Here is a 19,578-nt window from a genome sequence, read left to right as displayed (position 1 = left end):
TATCTGCGCTCCATGGCATTTCTTCATAGGCTGGCTAGGGGTATACTTTCCTTGGACATTTGCTGATTCTAGAAGAGCATATTCGAACCCTAAATAACTTCCTCTTCAACATTATCAATTGAGAGATATGATTAAGAAATCACTTGGATGAGTCTCTAGAAAAATAGAAAGCAACGATCCCGTCGACTTTTATCAATTTCTAATGTTTAGCTGTCCTAAAGATGTAGAAGCTATTGATGATGATTCCATATCATTTGGTGAACATTCTTTCCTTATTTCCATCAGATCCAGTAACCTTCCTTTAAGGGAGAATAGTGTATTTTGGCGTGAACCATATTATCCCAGTAGATTCGCTTGCCAATTTATATTTAATCAAACTGTACCAGAGACTTGTGATGTTGTCACCAGAGCGATGAGAAGTTATGGCATTGGGCCATATAATTGGGCCCTAATATGGAAGCAACTCTTGAACATTCACACTGGATCACATTTCCTCATTCTCAGCTACCATTATCCAGTTAGTACTTCTTACTGTTGGATGCGCTGGTGGGTCCATCAATATTACTTGGTAGACCAATGTTACCCAGCGAATTATGCTGTATGGATTCCTCCTCCCCATCTGAAAGATTACCAGAAGGACCAAGGTATTGGCTATTTTGAAGAAATGGACCATGCCCCCTCTCCAGGCCAGCTTTGCATAAAAATCTCTTCGGAAGACGACGCTCATGAAGTAAAGCCCGCTGATGCTCTTGAAGGATGGATAGCTTTTCGTACTCCTTTAAGGGACACTCACAAATCTCTGATAGAGACTAATGATTCCTTGCAGCTCTTCTCTCCTCATCCTTTGCGAATATTACAAGATAATTCTCCTTTACCGTTAAAAAGGCAAAAAGCGGAGGAACATTGTTGCCCACCTCTGAAAGATAAACATATTGTTATTAAAGATTCATCCTCTTCGGAAAGATAAGCATATTTTGAGACATTTGACTTAGTATAGAAAGTTTTGAGTATCAAACATTTTGATCAGACTTAACGTAATCACAGTCTATGTTGCATGCTTGTTTGTTCTAAACATGAAATTTTGATGATTTTTGTCATTATATCAAACAATCAGCATATTTGAGAACATTTCATACAGTCATGTATTCTCTTTTGAAAGTATCTCAATATTTGAGAAATTTTCATGTCATGATTTATTGCAAGCATATTTATTTACTCTCATATGAAACATAAAAATAAAACTATCAACAGATTAAAATCGTTAGTATAGGGTTTCATATATGATTTTGGCTTTGATAGGCGGTGCTAGGTTTCACTTTAGTTAGATGATCACACATAGTTTAAGCTCTTGAGTAGTGGAGTCATCTAGTTTTTTAGACTCTTGAGTAGTGGAGTCAAGTCTCACATGATGGTCTCTATAACTCTTAAGAGTTCACTGGACTTCTCACTACCTGGTGAGTTCACAAACTGTGATCCATCAAGGGGGCCCAGTGAAGCTACCGGGGCCGTGAACTCAGTTGGATTTACGCATAAGGTTGGCCAAAGTAACTCTTTAGAGTTCACGGGGCTCGCAAGACAACCTTTGGGGTACCAAATCTAGGGCTGCTAATCCATAAATGAGTAGGTTTAAGCCTTTCCTCATGAGTTAATATTAAAATCAAGCTAAAGATCTGGGGGGTCTTACGCATGGTTGGCCTAACTATGGACATGGCCAAAGAGCTCACACTACAGCCTGCGTTTTCTTCACCTACAAGGTCGGACCTTTTCACGGGAGGGCATTTTCATCTGTTCCCCGTGACACTATTGGAAAGCTATACAGGCTGCATTGGTCTCATGCGTGACTGGTCGTTAAAGACTTTCTGGTCTTTTAGGGCTTTTCGTCATCGGCTCCGTCTGCTGCCCGCATGGGTATGCATATGATGGCCTTCATGGGTATTTCAGGGCCATTGGCTTCTCACTGCTGCCTGAATATCAATGGTGATAGGACTTATGAGTTGTTGGTCATATAGGGCTTGGCTATGCTGCCTTAAAAGATAATAGTAAGTGGCCATCATTGTTGCGAGAATGAGACTGAGATTGACACATCACCACTTCTACTAATATCGATGTTAATATGTGTTGTTCATAATATATCATCTTGGTGACGATACCCATTTCAACAAAATTTTGTAAAGCTCACTTGATGATAACGATGATCACTTTCCTTTTGTAACACTTGCTAGTACATAGTCTTGCTGTGCTCGCGAATTTCTTCTTTATTCATTCTCTGATAGTACATAGATGTGGTCTGACTCATTCTTACCCCCTTTTGATATAAAATCATTATTTTGATAATGTTCTAGATTAAAATTAGCAATATCCTTAGGGATAATATCTTTTGATAAAGCAAGCATTAACCGGTATGCTGATACCCTGTCCATCTTTATCTACGACTCTGTACGCTCCATTGGAGTATACTTCTTTTATTATATATGGCCCGTCCCATTTGGGCTCGAATTTACCCCCTATTTTGTGGGTGACCACTATGGGTCTCTTTAACATCAATACCATATCCCCTTTCTTGAAAGAGTGATATTTGACTCGTTTATCAAAGGAGGCCGATATCCTTGCTTGATACGATTGCAATTACTGTTGAGCTACTAAGCGTTTCTCATCAAGCAAATCTAGTTCATTCAGCCTTATTTTTGCATTTTTGTTATCTGTAATGGATTGATGTACTGCCACTCTAAGTGACGCTACTTGTATTTCAATAGGGATTACTACCTCTACACCGTAAACCAGTGAATACAGTGTTGCTCCTGTTGTTGTCCGGTGGGTAGTTCTATATGCCCATAATGTTTCTTGCAACCTCTCGTCCCAATCACGCTTGTTTCCTGTCACCATTTTCTTCAGTATCTTGACTATCATTTTATTAAATGCCTCTGCTAATCCATTGACCAGTGGATAGTAAGGTGTTAAAAATGAATGACGAATACTAAATTTCTCACACAATTTCTCCATGCCTCTATTTTTTAAAGGAGTGCCATTATCTATAACAAATTTCTTTGGAACACCATGGCGGTATATTATTGTGTGTTAGATGAAATTAAACACATCATTCTCCTTGACATTGCGTAGTGCAATTACTTCTGTCCATTTGGAGAAGTAATCAGTCGCTACCAAGATATACTATTTTCCTTTGGATGAAGGCGGATTTATAAGACCAATAACATCAAGTCCCCAAGTGAAAAAGGGCCAAGAGGCGACTGATTAATGTAGATCTTCTGGAGGAATGTGTATATTATCTCCATGAATCTAATATTCATGACACCGCTTCGCATAATCTACACATCTTTGAACATAGTAGGCCAACAATACCCCATTTGATGTATTCGATGGAATAAATTTCGGCTGGCTTGATGTGCCCCACATTCTCCAGAGTGCGCTTCTTGCAACATCTGGCCTGCTTCTTATTCGTTTAGGCAACATAGCAGTATTCCATTATAAGATTTTCTATACAACACTTCACTACATATGATAAATCTTCTTGATCTTTGCTTAGTTTACTATCTCTGTACTGGATCTTCTGGCAAAATATCATATTTAAGATAATCTATAAAAGGATGATGCTAATCGTCTGTTGTTATCTCTAAACACGATATAGGAAGTGTCTCAACAATTTCATCAAATGACTTCTGAAGATGGTAAGAATATTCTTTCTTCTATAGTCATTTGGAGAGGGCATTGATTTGGGCAGGACAAAGCTGCTGCCAAGCTGGCCAAAGCATCCGCTCTTGCATTTTCAGACCGCAGTACATGCTTGATCTTGACATGACAGAACTATTTTAGCAACTACTATGCTTTTTGGCAGTATGGCAAAAGCTCTTGCTTTCTTATTTTGAATTCAGTCATTAATTGATTTATGATCAATTTAGAGTCCCTAAAGATATGCAGCATTTTTATCTTCATTTCTTAAGTCATTTCTGTTCCGATGATGAGGGCTCTATATTCAGCCTCATTGTTTGTGCATGCAGTACCCAATGTGAAGGAGTAAGGTAACAAGTCACCTTGAGGAGTAATGAATATCACTCCTGCCCCTGCCCCTTATGCTCGAGAAGCGCCGTGAAAATACATTTGCCATGGATTTTGTGACTCAGCCAACATGACCTGTTCATCGGGAAAATTATCACTGATGGTCTCGCACTCTTCTACGGGGTGTGCTGCGAGGAAGTCCGCCATTGCTTGCCCTTTTACCACTTTTGCCGCTCATATGTAATATTGTATTATGAAAGTAATAGCATCCACTTAGCCAATCTCCCAGATAACATTGGTCTCGTCATCAAAAACTTTATCGAATTTGCTCTTGATATCAAAGTTATGTCATGAGAGAGATAATAATGTCTCAATTTCTACACCGTGGATATCAACGCCAGACATTCTTTCTCAATTGGAGAGTAGTTGCATTCCACACCCATCAGAGTTGTGCTTAAATAATAAAGAGCAGTTTCTTTCCCAGATTCATTTACCTGTGCTAATAAAGCCCCTAAAGAATTCTTGACTGCAGATATTTACAAAATAAGCGGCTTCCCTTTTATTGGGGTTGTCAATACTGGTGGTTGTTTCAGCAATTCCTTTATCGAATCAAACGCATTTTGACAAGCTTGGTCCCATACAAACTCTGCGCCCTTTTCCATCAGATGAGAAAATGGTTAACATCTCCCAGCCAAATTTGAAATGAAACGGCGAATGTATGCCAACTTTCCTTGCAAACTTTATAACTCTTTTAATGTCTTTGGTGGTGGCATATTTGGAATGGCTTTAACTTTTCTTGGATCAATCTCAATGCCCCTGTGCCTAATAACAAAACTAAGAAATTTACTTGAAGACACCCCCAATGCGCATTTAACTGGATTCATCTTCAACTGTTTCTTTCTGAGTTGACGAAAAACTGATGCCAAATGTTCATGATGCTCCGATGATCTCCTGACTTGACCACCAAATCATCAACATGTTTGTGAGTCATGTCTTGGAAAATATTCTGCATTGCCCTTTGATATGTTGCCCTATCATTTTTAAGACCAAATGGCATAACTTTATAACAATAAATCCCCAGCAAAGTTCTAAATATTATTGCTTCTTCATCTTTAGGTACCATTCTAATTTGATTATATCCTGCATAGTTGTCTATGAAGGACATGATAGCATACTGAGTTGTACTGTCAATCAGTAATTCGGTTATCGGGAGAGAAAAATCATCTTTTGGACAGGCCTCACTTAGATCTCTGAAGTTAACGCACACCCTGACTTATCCATTTTTCTTTTTTACTGGGACAATATTTGATATCCATTTAGGATACTTAACCTCCTTGATAAACCCAACTTTTATCAATTTGTTCACTTCTTCTTCTATCATGGGAATCAATTCTAGATGAAATCATCTTTGCGCATATTTAACCAGCCTCTTTTCCTTAGAAATATTTAATTGGTGCACTGCTACTGAAGGCTCCAAACCCGACATCTCTACATATGTCCAAGCGAAGACATCTCTATTTTCTTTCAAAAGTTGAACGTATTTCTTAGCCTCCTATTTAGAAAGACCGGCGCTAATAAATGTGTTCCTCAGCTCTTCCTGCATACCCAAGTTCACTTCTCGTAAACTGTCGATTGTTGGCTACCCCCCGTTTTCCATTTGCTTTAGAGCCATTTCAGGATGCTCGACTATTTTAGGATCTTCTTTTGATAATGGCTTAGTTGTAACCATATTTACCGATGATTCTGCCCCTAATCCTTGAAATTTTCTTTGCTTTTCCTGACCAACCCCAATGGAAATTTGAATTCCTCTCTCATAATTCAGGCTGGTGGGCTCTTCATAATAAAAAACCATGTTTCTCGTGATTTTCTTACTTGCCGGGCTATATTTTATAAGATCTTGTGATGTTAGCTTATCGCAATACGCATTATTCTTGACTTCTTCCCCTGTCTTTGCTTTTTGGGTCTCATTCGACTTCCCTGTGCCCCCATTGCTATTGATTGATCGGAACGAAATAGACACCAGTAAACTTACAAGCAGTGCTTTACCCTTTTGCTCTTTTGTCCATTTGCACGACATTAGCTGCGGAACTGTTTGCCTGGGATATATCGCAGCGGCGAGTTCAGGATTCTTCCTAACACCATTGCGTAATATTGGTCTGTTAATTCTTGACAAAGGTGAATTCATTCTACTGCTTCCTGTGTTCCGTGCTCTTTCCCTACAAGACATTACAACAGTCCAATCCTTGTCACCTTCCTGTGCTTGGGACGAAGTAGGCACAACTTCGACTATTGCTCGGGTCAGGCTTCTTTTGCTTATAGGAAGTCGAGCCATATGTTCTGGGTGTTGATTTGGCGCATATTCTATCACGAATCCGGTCGCAGTGAAACAAAAGCTTACTTTCCTTGCAGAAATTGCCATTGGTTAAAATTTGTAGTTGGATTCCTTCGAATATAAAATATAATTATAGTTAGTATTTGAATTACTAGATAATCTGTCTTAGAGATGAAGGGGAGGATGTTCCCTTTGAGAGTTGCCATTTTGGCATTGAAAGATGCCAAACTACAATGAAAATTCTGTAATATTCTTAATGTTAATATCGAATAATGAAATTCCCCAGCAGAGTCACCATTTTGTTTCGAACAAGAAACAAATGTATTCGATTTGGGAGAAAATTATATTATTTGAATATAACAAAGAGAATATAAGAGGAATGATCATCGTATTATTAATACTGAGTTCCTTTACATCCTTTCACTACCAAAAAAATGACCAAAGGCTACAGACTATGCTAGTTTTTGGCTATGGATATAAACCGTAGCTCTATTGCTACGGCTTAAAACCGTAGCTAAAAATCCCCAAACCGTGGCTAAAAGCTACCACCTTCACACGTCCATCGAACCTGCATAGCTCCTTGAGGGACTCTACGAGGCCCATTAAAATTTGTGTGCTCCATCTAATACGTCTATCCGTTTTGAAAAATAATGTTAGGGCACGATCCAAAAAATGAAGTAGATCGAACAATCAAGTGGACCACACGTTAGGAAACAGTGGAGATTAATACCTACCATTGAAAGTTGGTGTGGTTCAATTGGACATAATGTTTGTAGATTTGTTGGGCTCATTTCCTATAAAAAAATTACAAAATTAATGAATGGAGTGGATTTGTCAAATGCATCAAGATGGACCCCACAAATAGAATAAAAAATCCGTCCGTCCAGATCTCGCCAAACGTGCGAACGCCGAGGGGCGGTTATAGATGGAACAATAGCTACGACCTAATGGACTTTTAGCTATGGCTTTAGACCGTGGTAGGGCCGCAACAGGTACAAAATGCAGAAAACCACGCTCGTTTTTCTTTTCCCCCTCTCCCAAAATTTTATTATTTCGCTCTCACATTCGTTCCTTTCTCACTCACTCTCACGTCCGTCCCTTTCTCTCTCACTCTCAATCTCCCACTTCTCTTTTCTCTGTCTCTCTCGATCTCCGGCACCATTGTTCCTGTCCCTCTCTCTCTCTCTCTCTCTCGATCTCCTGCACCATTGTTCGAAACAGAAAAATCATCATCAGCATTCCTTAGATTGCATTGTCAGAGAGGATTTTGGTATGCTTTCTTCTCTCTCTCTCTTGATCTCCTCCCCCTTTTCTCCATCTCTCTCGATCTCCAGCACCCTGATTAATTGCAAATCAAGCCTCATCCCAAGTAATTGGATGATGAGGCTTGGATGATGATGAGAAATGCTGTAATAAGTCATTGAACTGTAGTAGTCATCCAACCAATGGCATGAGAAAGGAGCTATTCACTCAAACAAGAAGCATTGGTTGACGGGCTGTTGAAGACAGAGCCTAGGGAGTGGTCATGGGATGATCAGAAATCCAATGGTGGGATTTCAAAGTGGGATGGGTTAAAAAATCAAACCTCAATCATAGCAAATGCCATGCAAGGATAGATAGTTCTTTGTATGATTACTTGTTGCCTGTGGAGCCTTTGTTTCTGAATCTTAATTGCACAGATGGGTTTTCTGAATTTTTTGCCTATATACACTCATGTGGTGGCACACCAGATCAATGATTTCAATTACTAGAACTCATATGAAGTGTTCTATATAGCATTTCTCTTTATTTCAATTACTAGATCAATGTTTTCAATTACTAGATTTCAATGAATATGAAATTTTTATGGAGTTGGTTGTTAAAACATGCAGGGGAGTTGGTTGTTAAAATGTCAGTGAGATGTGATTTTGTGGAGTAGTATATTTTCAGTTTGATTGTATTCTCTCTCTATCCGTTGATGGAATATACTTTCAGGGTATATTGTTGTTTGATACTCACAACAGACTACTATTTTGTTTAATGATGCTGGAATATTAGTAAAGGATATTGATGTCAACACCCAACCTGATTGATTTGCTTACCCTCCATTTTTCATTTTGGGCATTCTAAAGAGTACATTTGTGGTAATATTTCAAGACCCAAAGTTGAAAATAGGGTGCAGCTAAATCAATTGGAGCAAGCGTTAATAGCAACTCCCCTGGTTAATCCAATAACCTGCAATTGATTGCTTTCTTTTAACTCAAAAGGAATGCCATAAATTTATAGTGGCCGCATGAATCCCTACTTTTAAGGTGCTGGCCCACTTCAACCACTCATGGTCCCACTACCTCTTGATGCAATTCCTGCTTTCTTTCATTTCTGGTAATTAAATCACATATATTCAACTCAAAGAACTTTGCTACGTCAATATAGTAGTTACACAATTAGAACAGATAGCTTGAATAGGGAACTACGAAAAGGGAACTATGATTTTAAGTTTCTTTAAAACAGAAACAATGAACCAAAGAAGCAAAGTAGGTGTGGGAGCAGGGAACCATTTGTTTCAAAATGTTGTCAAGTATAAACAGCTAGGAAGCAGGAGCAGCACGCTGTGTGACTGTGTCTAAAGCGAGAGAGAGTGAGAGAGAGAGAGAGAGAGAGAGAGAGAGAGAGAGTTAGAGGGATCCTATAACTCAGGAAAAACACAATAGTGCAGCATTTTGAGTTTATTTTGAGTCGAACACCTTTGGAATCTTTTCTGCATTCTTTCTTGCTAGAATTGTTTCGGCCATAACCAATTAATTATGCTGTAGGTCTTCAAGTTGTACCATCCATTGGCCTCAAGAGATTTCTTGATAAGAACGACCTACCAGTAGATTAAGGTCTATTTGGTTGATGTTCATCTGGCCAAGCTGATAAACAACATTCTTATCAATGAATTGTTTGATGCACCGTTGAATTCTTAGTAGAAAACACATAAAAGGGATACTCAGAACCTTTCCTTGAAATCCCTTATAGAACCTTCCAATTTAACCATTTCCATCATTTTACTTGGAGCCTCAACTAATAATACAACAATAGTGGTGGTCCGCACTGGGTTTTAAGTCTTCAAAGATCTCTTTTCATGACAACGAAGGAACTTTTGCCTTGGGTAACTTGTTGTGCTTGTATGGATGATAATAGATGATCTTTTTTCATTGTGCATTGATAACAACAATGAACCATTTCTGACTAGCATTTTAGCTAAGTATTTCAAAACTCTTTGGTGTTTTAGTTGGTTGCATGTGTTTAGAATTATATTTGTGAATGAGTGAAAAATAGTTATTAATTATTTTTTTGGTAAGGTGCAGGTTCAAAAAGGACCCTTTGGTTAATCGGGTTTCGCCTGTAATGGATAGGGAGTGGATAACACTAAGTTTTTTGGACCCATGTTTTATTTATGGAATGAGAAGTTTTTTAAAGTTTGCGCGAGATCACCTTCTTGGTAGAGAAACCATTTTTTGTCCATGCACCACTTGTAGATGTGCACATTTGCGAATTTCTTATGATGATTTGGAAATACATCTAATGAAAAATGGATTCGATTTAAGATATAGGGTTTGGAACATGCATAGTGAGCACGTATCACTTGAGTGCACTGAACGTGCATCAAGTTCCCAACAATGCCATAGTGTCCCAAACTTAAATGATGTTCACAACACGATCATTCAAGAACTCGATGGTAATAACCTAAATAAAGTTGTCCAGGATGAGCGGAACGTGACCCCTGTAGTCGAAGGCGAATTTGGGGAAAATGAAAGTAATGATTTTGAAGCAAATCTACAAGAAGCAATGACTGAGCTATACCCTGGGGCAGAAGATTTCACCGTGCTGACTTTCATTGTACAGCTTTTTAAATTAAAGGTGAACCATGGATGGAGTGAAAAAAGCTTTATAGAGCTCCTTCAACTACTAAAGAAGGTGTTGCCTTCTGGTAAGAAGGCCCCAACTAATACCTACCAAGCGAAGAAGATTATTACAAAGTTGGGTCTTGATTATGTGAAGATCCATGCTTGTCCAAATGACTGCATCTTGTACTAGAGAGAGCATGAGATGAAGACTAGTTGTCCAACTTGTAGCGCTTCTAGGTTCAAGATAGAAATGGATGATGATAGAAAATAATTTCAAGTACCTGCTAAGGTGTTAAGGTATTTTCCATTAACACCAAGGCTACAAAGAATGATCAGTGTGTCATGGTTGGCAAAAGAAATGTCTTGGCACTCAACCAGGAAATTGCAACATGAAAAGATGGAGCATCCAGTTAGTTCTATTGCATGGAGGAATCTCGATGACAAGTATACGAATTTTTCAGCTGAGTCTCGTAATGTTCGATTGGGTTTGGCTACAGATGGGTTTAACCCATACAACACTTATAGCACTTCATATAGTTCATGGCCCGTTATGTGTGTGACGTACAACCTTCCACCAAAGCTTTGTATGAAACCTCAATTTAATATATTGACTTTGCTCATTGAGGGACCGCGACAACCAGGAAAGGATATTGACGTATACTTACAACCATTGATTGATGAACTTCAAGACTTATGGCAGAAAGGGGTCATGACGTTCGACGCATACCATGAAAACAATTTCAATATGCGTGCAGTTCTACTCTGGACAATCCATGACTTGTCAGCATATGACAACGTTTCCGGTTGTAGAACCAAGGGTAACTATGGTTGTCCTATATGTGGTCCCAACCCATATTCCTTACGACTCAAGTATGGAAAGAAACATGTTTATATGGGCCATAGATGGTGGTTGCCAATGTTGGACCAGGCTAGAAAGGACACAAGTGCTGGCACTTACAATAAGAAAGTGGAGATACGATGACAACCGATTCGTCTGGATGGGATTGAGGTCGAAAGACAAACTATGAACCTTAATATGTGGTGGGGGAAGTCTGGGAAGAAGAATAGAAGGGGTATTAATGGAGGCTGCCAAGAGCTAACCGATGATGTTGAATCACCGTGGTTCTTCAAACGGTTTATATTATTTGATCTGGAGTATTGGAAAGATATTCCTGTGCGCCACAACCTTGATGTTATGCACGTCGAGAAAAATATATGTGAAATCCTTGTCGCTTTGATGTTGAACATGCCTGGTAAAACCAATGATGATGTTAATACGCGCAGGGACCTGAAATGGTTGGGAATTAAGAAGCGTCTATGGCTAAAAAAGAGCAATGGCAAGACAATTCAGAACAAGGTCCTTTCTGTCTAAGAAAAGAAGAGAAAAAGCTTTTCATTCAGACTTTACATAATCTGCGTGTTCCTATTGGTTTTAGTGTGAACTGGAAGACCATTGTAATGGAAGATTGCATGGATTTAAAGGGAATAAAGTCTCATTCTTATCATGTGTTGATGCAACATCTACTCCCGGTTCTTATCCAGCATGCATTCAAGGATAGGAAGGTCATTCGTCCTATAATTATAAGCTTTTGTACCTTCTTTAATGCCTTGTGCTCGTCAACCATAGACCTTCAAACGCTCATTACTCTCGAGAGGGGCATGGCTAGGACGTTATATCAGCTTGAGATTATATGCACTCCATCAATATTTGTCATGATGATGCATCTTACCATCCACTTGGCCTACGAGGCTCGCATATGTGGTCCTGTATACTATCGATGGATGTATCCATTCGAAAGGTATGCTATGAGCTTAGTAAGAATAAATAGGTGAAACGTCTAAAGATGCATGTATATGTAATGTATCATTATTTTTGTCAAGTTTATGAAGACATTCAAGGCTTATTTCCGTAACAAGACGCGACCTGAGGGTTGTATTGCAGAACAATACATCCAAGAGGAGACGGTTATATATTGCAACCAATACAGAGGAAAACATAAAACAAGCCTCTTGGAAAAGCTAGAAAAATGTTTTAATGGAGTCATTCTAAAACCACAGAAGTTACAAGAAATTATTGACGATGATTCTAATGATGACAATGTTGGTCCAGTAGGTTCGAGTCAAAGTGTCATCCTAATGGGTATCGAATATGAACAAGCTCGTACTTGGGTCATGAAGAGTCATCCTAGCTATGATGCGTGGGAAGGGTATATACTTTTAGGTCATATGTATATATCTTCTTTACTTTATGCAATTTCAATATAACATTGGTATCGAATAACCCACAGGAAGTACAAAGATTTCTTACAGCGATGCTATAGGAGGACCAACAAGGTGCCTAGAGAGGATGAATTCATACCTTGGTTGAAGAGACAAACAGAGTTTAATGAATCTAACGAAGAAGAATTCAAAGATATAGTGAGAGGACCTCTAGCTTTTGCTATGCAATACAATAAGTATTGTATTAATGGTTTCCTTTTCATCACTAAGGAATATGAGGAGAATAAAATGAACCAAAATAGTGGGCTTATGACAGAGGGTATGACCACCTTCCGATTTAGTGCTACGGATATAAATACAGTGGATGAAAATCAACCTTACTATGGAGTCCTTCATAGAATTATCCAATTGGAGTACCGTACAGGATATAAGCCCATCCTATTTAAGTGTGATTGGGTGAAGGTGGCACATCATGGTGTTGCTATTGATGTTGAAGCGAATATGAGATTAGTAAATTTATCTAGTCTTTATAGTTCAGATAAAGTGGGTGACGAGCCGTTCATTCTCGCAGAGCATGCCGTACAAGTTTTCTACTCCAAAGATCATAAAAATCTTGAATGACATGTGGTCTTGGAGGTTCCAAAAAAGATTTTTGTCAAAGAGGAGACATGCCTTCTATCAAAATGATTGAAGGCTGTAACTGATGCCGATGCAGGACCTGATCTCACCACCTTGGCAAATGCCGATGAGTTGATATTCAATGAACCTGAAGAAGTTAGTGTTGTAGTTGAGAAAACAAAGAAAAGAAAGCGATTAAGGAGAATCTATTGAATTCTTTGTATTTTTAATCCATGTAACAAAATGATATATATCGAAGGAAATATAATGAAGGTATGGATAATATAGTGGATTGTTTGTGCTTTATCTGTTATCTAAATTGTTTCTTAACCATTATGGTTTTTTTTTCTATTAGCATATAAATAAGCACATGGACTCACAGCCAGAGGCATTGGGTGCAAATGCGAGCAACACCAAAGGTAATAAGGTAGTTCTTATTAATTAGATATGTAGATTTCATTTTTCTTATATATTGGCAGTAATCAATGATGTTTATATATAATTATTATTCTTTTTTATGTAGATGTGCCAGCTTCTTTTTCATCTAGAAAGAGAGGCCCTACTAAGGGTGCTTCTTTACATGTGCAACTTGATAGGAAAAAAGTCCTTAAGACAAATGAATTCGGGCAACCGAATGAGGACAGTCCCAATCACAAAGACTTTACATCGCATATCGGTGTCCTAGCCCATGCTCATATCCCGATCATATACGAGGACTTTCGCCAGGTGCCTTATGCACACATTCAAAAGGTCATAGAAACATTGTCACTGTTTTATGAGTTTGAGGGTCAAAGTTGGGATGCAGGTGTTTGGTACATAACACAACGCATCAATGAAACATGGAGAAATTATAAGAAAAGGTTGACTAAACAATATATAAAAAATAACGATCCTATAATTGTTAGAGATAGTCCTGCCCCCCAGGTGTCCCTATGAAGGATTGAAGGATCTTTGTGGATCAACACAACACCGAGTAATTCAAGAGAGTAAGTGCAAGGAATAAAGTCAATCGGGCAAAGCTAAAAGGACTTGCATGTCTTGGGAGGCACAGCATGGCTGTTACTCGCCATCAGATGGTATGTATATAAAGATAGGTATTATAGTTTAAAATTAAATTTAATTTTGATCTAATTAACTCTATTAATGATGTGTATTTAAACAATATGTTATGTGCCAAAGGTGATGGAGAGGAATCTTACCTCTGATGCCGAGATAGGTAGAGGTGATGTCTACTTAAGAGCCCATACGAGCAAGGACAAAATCATCCAATATCCTGACCTTGTTTTAAGTGCACCCCTCTTACCACTAACTAGTACCATTATGAAATGTCATTACATAACTTTAAATTATTTTATGTTTATTTGTATTAATTTTGTCACAGCAAAAACTAGATGAGCTTTATAGTAGCAATCCTGCTTCTAAGATGACCGCCGTTGACGATGCCCTTACACAGGTATTAATAAAGTTTTAAAATTACTTGAGTTTCATGGTAATTATGAATTTCCTAATAACTTGATTTGCAATGTTTTACAATTGGTTAGTTCTGATAGTAGAGGACGAATGCGTGGTCTGGGTTGCTCGATAAGCAAAACAGGATTGAAGAAGTCAACCCCTGCCCATTTAGAGCTACATAATATGGCAAAAGAAAAAGAAGGCCTAGCGTAGGAGATATTAGAGATAAAGAAATCATTGATTGATATAAAGTCCTGGGTGGGTATGCATCAAGAGGCATAGTCTAGTCAAAACCTCCCATCACCACCAGTGGCTAAATCTACTCAGGGATCATCGGTATGCAATTATAATTTCGATAATGTAATAAGCTTACAATTATATTATAAATGCTAACAATACTAACGCCATTTTATATGTGTACATGTAGCCGGATACGATATATATCGGTAAGAAATGCGAGTTACTTGGTTGGGGCTTACGTGGTGTTGTTGCTCGTAGTCAAGTACATGAAGTTAGTCCAAATGCAGTTGTCCATTGTGAGCCATTAGCAAAGGGAAGCTTTGTTGTTATCTTGACTGAGATTATACACCCTGATGCTCCTTTGTGGAAAGAAGATGGATTCGCATCTACACTTGGAGAGGCCGGTCCGGGATCACTTGTGCAATGGGGGAAGCAATCAATGAGATTCCTATAATTTGAACAAATATAGTACTATATAATTGAACATATAGTAATTTGGCTTAAGTGGGTTTTGGTTGGGGCTTACATGATGCTGTTTTTTGGCTTAAGTAGTTACTCTATATGATGTTTGGCCTAAGTAGTTACTTTATATGATGTTTGGCTTGTTTTTTTTTTTTTTTTTTTGGTAGTTCATCGATATTTATAGTTTGCTTGAATTTTGCACTATATATTTGAATATATTTATAGTTTAGGCTCTATTTGGTCATCACATTGGTGTTTATGAATGTAAATTTATCTCAAACCAAATGGAGCTTAAGCCCTTTTTTAACTCCGCCAATGCAACTCCTTGCATTACCAGTCCTAAGCCCGAGTAAAGGAGGAGGGAGAAGGGCTTCAAGGTGAGTTTTATCATTTTTTTTTTCATTTTTTGAAGCTATTATAATTTTTGAGTTTATTTTTTCTTGCAGGCTGGTAAATTTGCTGGCATATGTTGGCATATGGCCTTATAATTCTCAGAGGTACGCATGGAACTTAACAGGATCATTGGCCTATAAGTTCATTCATGTTGTATCTGATGATTTTACATTCAGTGGATTATGATGTCAATAGGATCACCTAGTGATGAGAAAATCTGTTGATCTCATTTGCTCACAGATCTACAATGCATGGGGTGGAGAATGTGTAGCATAGGAGAATGGAAAGTAGAGTGATCTTGCTTCCTTCTGGACCCTCCATGTGGTTGGCAGGAATGATTTTTTGGTATGGTCTTGGATTTGTGATCATCATGGTCGGGACTACCATTGGTATGACATTGCCATATTTAATTGGGTTACTTTTTAGTGACCATATTCATGGGAGGCCTCTTTGCTTTTCAACTGCAACATTAATCTAGTTTGAACAGTGATTGTCATTTGTTAATGATTTCCTCTCTTATTTTCTTCCTGTTGCAATTGCATTTCCAGAGATGGTTGAATAGATGGCCCCATAAAGCGAATGTAATTAGGGTGGCTAGAGAAGGAAGCTGGTTCCATCAGTTTCAAGTGGTGGCACTCTTCCGAGTGTCACCATTTCCCTACACAATTTTCAACTATGCCATAGTGGTAACAAACATGAAATTTGGACCGTACATGTGTGGGTCAATTGCCGGAATGGTGCCGGAAGCTTTTCTCTCCATCTACAGGTCAGTAGTCTCTAAATTTTAAATGATGATATTAGCTGCTTTTCTGATTCAGTGGAAAATTAAAATAGACACGCTCTGGAATTTTTCACAGATAGGCAAAGGTCCATGTGACTAGGAAACCCCACTTATTATTTTTATTATTTATTTAAGATTGAATCTTAGCATATTTTATTTCCTCACTACTAATAATGTCAATATTGTATTTTATATTTATATCCAAAGATCTGTTATGAAAATAATAAAAAGAAAACTTTTACTTTTCTATGACTGTATGATTTTTCAAGTTTGTTACAAACCCCTTCTTCTAAAAATGACTGGTTTTATTTTAATGACGACAAGGAAAGTGCAGCATATGAACTGTTTGCAATGTGATTTAAGCCGAGGAAAAAAGGAAATAAAAGTTTTGTTTATGGAGACACTCTGTTTTTGAAAATTCTATTTGGTCATTTTAATGATTTTGAGAAATTGAAACCCATGTAAATAAAATAAATATGAAATCTAATTGTAAGGACAATGGAGAACTCCCTAACTAAAATTTCTAATTTCAGGCACTTGTTGTCCTCATGCATGATATGGGTCCAAACTGTGAGCTGATAAGTGATGCTATCAACAGTACCCTGCAGTTCAAGGTGAACTTGTATTTGGATCTTTTTTTTTGGTTATACTAGGAGCATAATAACTTATAGTGATCTAAGGGAGCTGGAGCATTTTCTAAGTATGGAGCACAATAATTTCATATTATGTACGAATTACTAGAATATGAAGGACAACTTATTAAATGTGTTGACGCGCTTGGCCGTAATGAAAATGATACTATTTAATAGTTAGAAAATGAGTTTCCAATGGTGGAAATCTAAGGAGCAAATTGTATGCTGAATATTTGTTGCTAGAAGTGTAGTATGAAGACATTATTACAGTATTTTTAATGTCTGTTTAAAGTCACAAGCCTCACATTTATTTTAATGTCTGTAACTTGCACTATGAAGGTCTCAAACACTGAGTGTTTGAGTGTTCCTTAGCTGACCTTCAGGCTAATGAGGATCAGTCCTACAGGATTTTACAATCGACAAATTAAGATCGCTGGTCCGTAAGTGACAAACCTTGATCGAGGCGCATGTACATGTGAAGACGACAGACAACTACACCCTGAGAATGTTTTGCATTGGATTCACCAAGAGGTGCCCTAACCAGGTTAAGCGAACCTGTTATGCCTAGTCAAGCCAAATCAGATAGATTCGTAGAAAAATGAGGGAAATCATGGTTAACCAGGCAACGTCTTGTGATCTCAAGGAGTTGGCGCTTAAGGTTTAGTGTTTTCATTTTCCCTTTCTATCTTCAATTTTCATAGAATGTTTGAGGATTTTGTTTTAGTGGATGGAGAATTTTGAGAGATGACAATAAGAAATATACATGTAACTGTGGTGCAGATATGGTTTCTGCAGACTGTGGTGCAGATATACATGTAACTGTTAAAATAGAAAGTGCAGACTCCACACCAATTCTGCATTCTATCATTTCTACATCTGATGGGGTAATCAACTTAATCATTCCATTGCCAATCTTAAAAAATGCTGTTAAGTTTAAAAAATATTTATCTTTCTGTCTGAACAAATGCTTGTTTCTTTTGTACTGTCTTAGTTATCTTTCTAAACAAATGCTTGTTTCTTTTATACTGTCTTAGATATCTTTTCAGAGGCTATTGAACAAGCACGGTGGAAAGCGAGCTACTTGGGAGTATCCATTTGCTGTGGCTAGTGTAAATATCACATTCATGATCATGCAAATGCTAGATTTGAACTCCCGTAAGAGTCATCTCTCTCTCTCTCTCTCTCTCTCTCTCTCTCTCTCCCCTTCCCTCCCTCCCTCCCTGTGTGTGTGTGTGTGTGTGTGTGTGTGTGTGTTCATGTGTGTGTTCTTTGTGACACACACTAATAGGTCCCAAACCCAGGTAAATTTGGACGGTTGGTGTCAGATGGGCAGCTCAGCATTCTTGAGAAGCTGACCCGAAATAGCTGAGACAAAGCTATGATGATGACACACATATACATGTAGATGGAATGAGTGTTTTTCCTTTTTCTTTTTTCTTTTATGTAATTATTGCCACGAATATTAGTAATATTCTCAAGGCATTGGTATCATCATATCATGATCCTGGTATGAGCACTGCATGAATAATGTTGTGTTCAGTTCATTGCTATCTGAATCTGGGTTCCGTTTTTCATGAAACCAAAAATGGCAAAAAACAAAAAACAAAAGAAAAGAAAAGGGCATGGCACCAATCTCTGCATCAGTGTTTGTAAATGAATCTGTCATAGCCTATAAACTTGAAATTCTATGGAATGTGTAGCTACCTGATTGAGAACTTGTCACTAATGATGGCTTATATATATTTGCAGCAAAATGAATCTGTCACTAATGATGGCTTTCAGGTTAGACATAAGTGTCTATGGCCCTCAGACCTGAGAATATGTTTTTATACGTGGGGCAGGCCCGTGGTGTAGTGATTTAGACTGTTAATCTGATGGCCCATTTTGGAATTAGGAATTTTCAAAAAATCTCACTGATATGACAATCCTAAGTGAATGGGAAGAAGAAACAACAATGACCTACATTTTTAGGGAAAAGGCCAGAGATTGGAATGATTGGGATCTTCCAATCTTTTCATGTCTTATTTTGTGTCTAAACAGGGCTGGGTATTTGAGGATCCTTTTTTTTTTTTTTTTTGACTTTTGCCCCTTTGTTTTTCTAAAGACTAAAAACTTTGATACTAGCAGTGTGCAATGGAGGTTATGCAGACACCTAGATTACTTAGAAATTGTGTACATGGCATACAAGTCATTGGTACGTGGCGTACAGGTCATTGAACTGTCCAAATTATGGCCCAGTTTAGATGTATAATGAACAGAAAAGTTATGCTTGTTTGAACATCTATTGGTTTTGTGCTGAGTTATTTGATGGAAATGATGCCCATGGATTAGTAATCCAGACCATTCATCCATTGCATCCCAGTGGACAGATTGTGCCCTGAGAATCCCTTGGATTTGTTGCATCCTTTTAGCAACAAATCTGGGACTTCTCTCAATTCGAACTAACCACCTATAGGCACCTATACTGTTATATGCAGTACAAGGCATTTTTTAGCTCCGTGATGTAAAAAAGGTTTTTTTTTTCCCTTTTCTTTTTCCATTTCGTGGCTGAACACCCGTACTGCAAAT

The sequence above is a fragment of the Magnolia sinica genome, chromosome 11, assembly GCF_029962835.1.
Source record: "Magnolia sinica isolate HGM2019 chromosome 11, MsV1, whole genome shotgun sequence".
In the NCBI taxonomy this organism is placed as follows: Eukaryota; Viridiplantae; Streptophyta; class Magnoliopsida; order Magnoliales; family Magnoliaceae; genus Magnolia; species Magnolia sinica.
The sequence above is the reverse complement of the archived record's forward strand: the minus strand, read 5'-3'. Positions refer to the sequence as shown.